This window comes from Trichosurus vulpecula, chromosome 5 (assembly GCF_011100635.1).
Source record: "Trichosurus vulpecula isolate mTriVul1 chromosome 5, mTriVul1.pri, whole genome shotgun sequence".
NCBI lineage: Eukaryota > Metazoa > Chordata > Mammalia > Diprotodontia > Phalangeridae > Trichosurus > Trichosurus vulpecula.
In genome coordinates this window covers 49,577,087-49,584,764 of record NC_050577.1, presented here as the reverse complement: position 1 = coordinate 49,584,764, position 7,678 = coordinate 49,577,087, and the positions used below count along the sequence as shown (strand labels likewise).

The window sequence follows — 7,678 nt, the reverse complement described above, 5'->3', positions numbered from 1 at the left end:
TAAAAGAAATAATGGTAACTATAAATAACCATAAAAAACTAAACCAAACTAAAGGGAAAGAAAAATTTATGCTAATTATAAGGCATAATATAATCACAACTCTACAAAAGAGGTTCTTAATTTGGGGTCCATGAATTTGGTTTTGTAATATTTTGACAACAATTTCAATATTACTGGTTTCTATGGAAATCTTGTGTGATTTTGTTAAAATACACTTAAAAATATTATGGTGAGACAGAATCCACAGCATTTGCCAGACTCACAAAGATATCCATGACACAAAAAATATTTAAGAGCCCCAGCTTGAGCTAGAAGAGACTTTAAGTTCAGTCAATCCAGTAGCTTCATTTCACAGATAACGAATTGAGGCCCAGAAAGATTAAGTCACTTGGTATCACAGAATCACAGCATTTATTTGAGAGTTGGAAAGGCCCTCCATGGCCATTTAGTGTAACTCATACACAAAGGAATCCCTTCTCTAACATACCCACAAGTGGTCATCTGTTCTTCTCTTGAAGACCTCCAAGGAAGGGACACCCATCACCTCTCTAGGCAGGCTGTTCCACTTTCTTGCAGCTCTAATTATTAAGAAGTTTTTCCTGACATAAAGCCTTGATTTATCTATTTGTAACTTCCACTCAGTATTCCTACTTCTTCCCTCTGAGGACAACAAGAAAAACTAGCCTCTTGCCACTTTGACTTGAAAGCATTTCAAATATTTGAAGACAGCTCTCATGTCCCCCTGGGTCATCTTTGCTTCCAGTCAGAACTCTCCTGTTCTCTATGACCTGTCAAAGGCCATCATAACTGCCAATTTTTTCAGTACCTTGAGATGCAATTTATCAGGGCCTGAGTCTGCCCTCTGCTCTAAATAAAACCCATCTAGTTTCTTCTCCATGTGACGGCTCCTCAGATAGTTGAAGACAGCTATCATGTACTCCCTGAGTCTTTCCTTTTTCATAATACTTCCATTCCTCCAACTGCTCCTCATAGTAAAGACATACACTCAAAGATCTTCCTTGTAGATTCCCTCTTCATTAGCTTATTAATGTCTTAAACTATGGTACCCAGAACTGCATACCATGCTTCAGGTGAGGCCTGATGAGGGCACCTCTCTATTCCTGGAAGTTTTGCCCTTCCTAATGCAGCCCAAGATCATGTTCACTTTTTTGGCCTACATATTCTATTAATGATTCATATTAAGCTTGAAATCCGCTAAAAGCCTGTTCTCTTTTTCAGGGCCACTGTCCATCCATGCTGCCCCCATCTTATACTTGTAAAGTTTGTTTTTTTACACTCAAATGCAAGACTTAAGATTTATTCCTATTGAATTTCATTGTGTTAAAATTCATTCCTATGCTCCAGTGCCTAACACAGCACCTGACATGTTATTCAGTCATTTCAGTCATGTCCCATTCTTTTGGGGGGTTTTCTTGGCAAAGATACTGGAGTGGTTTGCCATTTCCTTCTCCAGCTCATTCTACAGATGAGGAAACTGAGGCAAACAAGGTTGGGTGACTTAGCCAGGGTCGCACAGCTAGTAAGTGTCTGAGGCCAGATTTGAACTCATGAAGATAAGTCTTCCTGATTCCAAAACCGGTGCTCTATTCAGTGCACCACCCAGCTGCCCACCTGATATATAGTAGTGCATGATAAATGTTGGTTGATTGATCTAACCCAATAGTATCAAACTCAAATGGATTTCTGAAGGTTGCCTATTGACTCAGAAAGCCATTAATTAACATTACTTATGTAATATTTTATTTATTTTGTTAAGCATTTCCCAATTAGGCTGTAATCTGGTTTGGGCCCTATTCAGAAGTTCTGTTTAGCAGTCAATGACTGAGAGTTTGACACCTTTACCCTAGCCTCTCAAGATTCTTCTGATTCTGTCATCCAGTGTGTTAGCTTCCCCTCCCAGCTTCTTGTCTGCAAGTTTTATGAACATACCATCCATATCTTTATCCAAGTCATAGATGAAAATGTTAGCCCACACAAGGTCAAGCACAGATCCCTTGGAAAACTCCACTGGCAACCACCAGCCACATCGAACCATTAACAAGTGTCCTTTGAATGGAATCTCTTCTAAATCCATATGATAGTATTATTATTGTCTAACACATATCTTTCCATGTTCTCCATGAGAATCATATGAAATTCTTTATCAAAAGCTTTGCCAAAAATATAAATAAACTATAATAGCAGCATCTGTATCATCTATTAGCTTAGTAATCCTGTCAGAAAGGGAAATGAGGTTGGTCGGGCATGATCTGCTCTTGATTAAGCCAGCTTAGCTCTTTGTAATCACTACTTTCCTTTCTAAATATCATCATATATAATCATCATATATTTAATGATCCATTCTAAAATTTTCTAAGGAATCAAAGCCAAGCTGTCTAGCCTCTAGTTTGCAGACTCCATTCTCTTTCTTATTTTGAAAATCCAGATATTCACCCTTCTCTGGGATTATAGGACCTCTCCTGTTTTCCGTGATTTTTCAAGTGACTAATAATGGCTCACAAATACATCTTCCAGTACTTTCTGGACCTGAAGATGCAGCTCATCTGGGTCCAGTGACTTGAATTCATCAAGAATAGCTATCTACTCTCTTACTATAAAATTATTTATCATGGGTGAGGTGTATGGAGTGTTCAGGGAGGACTAGCACCTCTAGCACGAGAGCTTGCTGAGCCCTTTTCAGGGCTGCTCATCTACCTTTGGTGTCCACCTTCACCCAAAAGAAGCTGTAGCATGCACAGCAGCCACATCCTGGTTAAACCATCTCAGCAGACAGACCAATCCAGGTTGAGAGTATTTTAGATAGATAGAAAAATAGATAGCTAGATAAACAGACAGATGGATGACAGATGGATATAGATAATGATAAATGATAAACAGATGATAGAGATAAGCAATAGCTAGTTAGATCATAGACAGATGATAGATCAATGATGAATAAATCAAAGAAAGGTAGATAGACAGACAGATAGACAGTCAAGACAGATATGTAGATAGATGGGCAGACAAATAGATAAAAAAATTAAACGCTTAATTTGTGTCAGGCACTGTGGTAAGCAATAAGGAGACAATTCAAGTAAGAAGGTCCCTGCCCTCAAGAAGCTTACACTTCAATGAGGAAGATAACAATGGGAGCTGCAGAGGGGTGGGGTAAGGCAATGAGGGGGTGGAGAAATCCAGAATGGATGTATATGTATATCACCCATTGTGTTGAGTTGGGTACTGTTCCACTTTCTCCTATACCTGAACTAATAATAATTCAATTTAGCAATATCTTTCTACCTGTAGCTCTCCTCCCAGTATAATACTGTCGTATCAAACAGTTTCCTATGCATGCTTACTGACTGTGGTTTGATTTCTGTATCTCTTACCTCCATCACAGGCAAAGCAGTTATAAACGTTATCATAATGAGATCATACAGTGAGTTCTGGTGGATGCACTGGGGTTCAACCTTGCCCCATTTTCTGATTGTCTTCTTTACCTCCTCTCTTCACCCTCCTCCTTGCCTTCTCCCAACGCATCTCTCCTGTCTGATTGAATCCTGGTCCCTTTTACCCCAGGGTTTCCAGCTGCTTTCTCATCTACATTCCTCCTTTCTCCCTCTCCCACTTCCAAAGTTCTTCTGCCCATCTTACAGTCCCTTTCCATGACCTTCCCAACCACCCCATTGCAACCTCTCCCCCCACCCCCGTTGCAAACCCCATCAGATCAGCATGTCACTTAATGTCACTGATCAAAGATAACAGAAAGACTCAAAGGTAGAGATAGACTTGGAAAGAATAAGCCAGTATCAAAGAGTTTTTCATTAACAGGACGTCCTGAGGACTTTGAGACGAAGGGGAATAACTGCTGTCCGTGAGATTCAAAATACTCAGTTCTACTTTACTTTAAAAAAATTGATTAGTGAAGTTTCCAAACTACCAATGAAATAATATATTCCATGGCATGGGAAAAGGCGAGAAGGCTTTGTGCACCTGACACCTCCATTTTAATAGCATCAGATTACACACTCAGAATTGACTTCTGCAGTTGCTGTTGTAGTTAACCACATGGAAATTTACAGACAAGGTCCTTTCACAGGTTTGTTTTTCCCCCCAATTAGTGACATATTATAGTATACAATGCAATGAGCAATGCAGATACCCTTTGGAACATCATGCCAGATCCCATTAGGAGCCAAAACAGTTTCTTTCTTGGGATTGTTGGCAGTGGTGTTATGAGAAGATGGCCAGGTAAATAATCACTGACTTTTGGGCATCCCCAGCATAACTGCCTTCCTGTCTGTGAGGTCAAAGAAAGATCTTCCATGAAGCATCTCCAAGAGCAGTTTCAGGGGGAGCCAACTGGAGTTTGGCCCAAAAGCAAAACCTCTCACCTTTAATCTCCTGAGTCAGCGATCAGCAGTTGGGGTGGGGGGGGGTGGCACGTGGAATGCCGTTGAAACGTTCAAATCATAGAATCCCAGAGTTAGAAGGCACAATAGGTCCACTTGCTCAGTTGCCACATGTATAACTGTGAAGGAAATGTGGGTGATTGACCTAGAGAAGATTTTGGAGAAGGGAGAATATAATGAATATCTTTAAATATTGACGGCTGCCCCCAAAAATAACTTTATAAATATCATTTCGTTTTATCCTCACTAGGAGGTAGATGCTATGATTATCATCCCCATTTTACAAATAAGGAAACTGAGGCAGACAAGTTAAGTGACTAGCCCAGGGTAACACAGCTAATAAACATCTGAGGCAGGATTTGAATCCAGGTCTTCCTGACTCTAGGTCCAAAACTCTATCCACTGTATCACCCAGAAGCCATGCAAAAGAGGAATGATAATTTCTCTGCTTGGCCCAGGAAAGCAGAACTAAGAACAATGAGCAAGAGTGGCTTATATCCAAACTTCAGTGCAAGATAAGGAAATAGCTGATAGCAATCAGAACTGTCTGGAAAGACCATGTCACAGCCATTACCACCCCTTCCTCCCCTCCTCCCACTGTGAGTTGTAATGGCTATATAATCTCCTCTGTTTGAATGAATGAATGAAGCATTTATTAAGCACTTTCTGTGTGCTAAATGCCAGAGATACAAACAGAAAGGTAATAGAGTCCCTGCTCTCAAGGAGCTCACATTCTAATGAGAGAGACAATGCATAAAGAAGGTTTCAGCTACAAATCAAATGGAAAGGTCTCATGGTCTTTAGGGTGCAGCGGAAAAGCAGATGGCAATGCCTCATCTTTAATGCATGTCCATTGATAAAATCGTATGTTTCTGATGTTGAACCTATCAACAATGCCAAGGACATTGGTGGTAAGAATGTCCTTTTCCAGGTCTCCAGTAGAAATGGCTGACTCACCTGTAGGAGCAGTTGCCAGGCTGCATCTCCACGTGGGCCAGAAGCATGGCTCTTCCAAAGCTCCGTGTCCTAGGCTGTCTCCATGAGGGTCTGAGGAGTGATGGTGGTCAATGTAGGGGTGGTAGGAGTTAGACTTGTCTAGCACATTCTGCATCCTTGAATGCAGGAATATGTTTTGCCTCTTTTTGTATCCACAGCACTTAGCTCAGTGCCTGGTACCTAGTAGGTGCTTAATAAATGTTTGACTGTTGAATGACAGTCTGTCCCTCCGGGTGCCTTGTTGCTTTAATTAGGCTGGCTCACCTGCCCTGTGAGTAGTAGTAATTTGGCAATAGCTGGCCCCTTCCCTACATGAGTCACTTCCCTGAATGATGGCTGTGAGGTCCAGGCTGGAAGCAGAAGGATGCTACCACTCCCAGATCTCCTGTGCTTCTCTGTTCCTTGGTAGCATTTGGTCAGCAATTGTTTCTAGTAGTGATAAGGAAGGGGAGACCTGCTCCACAATGATTTCTCCTTTCAGTGATGGCTGTGGGAGATTGGACTGGAAGCAGTTCTGGTACTTTGGAGGACATTTATTCCCAAGGCTCTTGGATTCAGGGTTCTGAGTTGTCTCCATCAAAGTCTGAGGGGAGATAGTTTGACTTGTCTTGCACGTGCTTCCTCTGTACCTTTCTTTTTTTTTTGTTATAAAGTTATTTATTAATAGACAAGGCCAGTGAAGTTGTTTACTTCTTCTTGGACACACCGACAGTGCGACCCCTGCGGCCTGTAGTCTTGGTGTGTTGGCCTCGAACCCGGAGACCCCAGAAGTGCCGAAGCCCACGATGTGCCCGAATCTTCTTCAGTCACTCCAGATCTTCATGCAGCTTGTTGTCCAGACCGTTGGCCAGAACCTGGCTGTATTTTCCATCCTTTACATCCTTCTGCCTGTTAAGGAACCAGTCTGGAATCTTGTATTGCCAGGGATTCTGCATGATGGTGATCACACGCTCCACCTCATCTTCAGTGAGCTCACCAGCCCTCTTGGTGAGATCAATGTCTGCTTTCCTCAGTACTACATGAGCGTATCTTCGACCCACACCCTTGATGGCTGTGATGGCAAAAGCTATTTTCCGCCAGCCATCGATGTTGGTGTTGAGCACTCTCAAAATGTGCTGGAACTTCTCGGGGTTCACAAGAGACATGGCTGCAGCAGCGGCGTGAGAGCCTTCTCTCCCTTTGTACCTTTCTAATTTTCAGCTACTCTACTTTCTTCCATGCATTCTCGGATCTAGATACAGTGGGCCTATTGCTTATTCCTTATACAAGGCTCTCCTCCTTCCAACTCACTGGCTTTGCACTGACAGCTCCTCATGCCTAGAACGATCTCATCTCCAACTTTTAGCTTCCTTCCTCTCCTTCAAGTCTCAGCTTTAATTCTACCTTTTACAGAAGCCCTTTCCCAGTCCTCCTCTGAGACTGGTTCCCATCTACTCTGTATCTATCTTAAATGTACATAGTAATTTACAGAGTCTCTTCCATTTGAATATAAGCTCCTTGAGGGCAAGGACAGTGTTTTTATCTTGATGGGTACCCTCCCAGTGTTTAGCACAGTGCCTGGCACTTACTATGCGCTTAATAAATCATCGTTGACTCATTGATGCTAGAAATGTAGTAAGTTGTTGTAGAAGATGATGAGTGTTCTTTTATTGGAGGTGTACAAGTGGAGGCCGATGACCATTTGTCAAAGATGCTGGGAGCAGGATTCATATATGGGATAGGAGTATGGAGCTAAGCAGGATGACCTCTAAGGTCATTTGAGGGCTTCAATGGGATTTCCCTCCATTTCTGTGGTCCAATGAGAGCCTTTGTCATATGTAGGAAAGTTTACAGACCTTTCTTCAGAATGGTCTTTTGAGTGATTTTTTTTTTTTACTTTTGAATGAATTCAAAAGGACTATATTGATTAAACTGGTAAAATCACTTCTGGAACTTGGATTCTTTGGCCTTTCAGAACACAGTATATTCACACAGCTGAGACAGCTGTGATCCAAGCCTTTGAACAAGCAGATGATGCGTGTGAGGAGTGACTTAAACCTTGACATATGATGGATTTAAGTTTGTCCAGGGCTCAAAAGCTACATTCAATTTAGGTCTGCCAAAATCTAGCTGAAGTCGTGGAAGCAACACAGAAAGCCAATGTCTTCCCATGTCATTTGCCAATTTAATTCCAAAATCCATGAAACATCTTCCAAATGATCATGTAATACTGAAACCCGTTACAGTTGAAAATGAGGATACTTTCTCTGTTGTTCTTTCAACTTAAAGTG

General features: G+C 41.7%; 1 pseudogene; it reads right to left on the bottom strand.

Annotated features, from left to right (window-relative positions):
* Window positions 1-6,067: 6,067 nt before the first annotated feature.
* Window positions 6,068-6,553, bottom strand: LOC118852135 (annotated as a pseudogene).
* Between the last annotated feature and the right edge of the window lie 1,125 nt (window positions 6,554-7,678).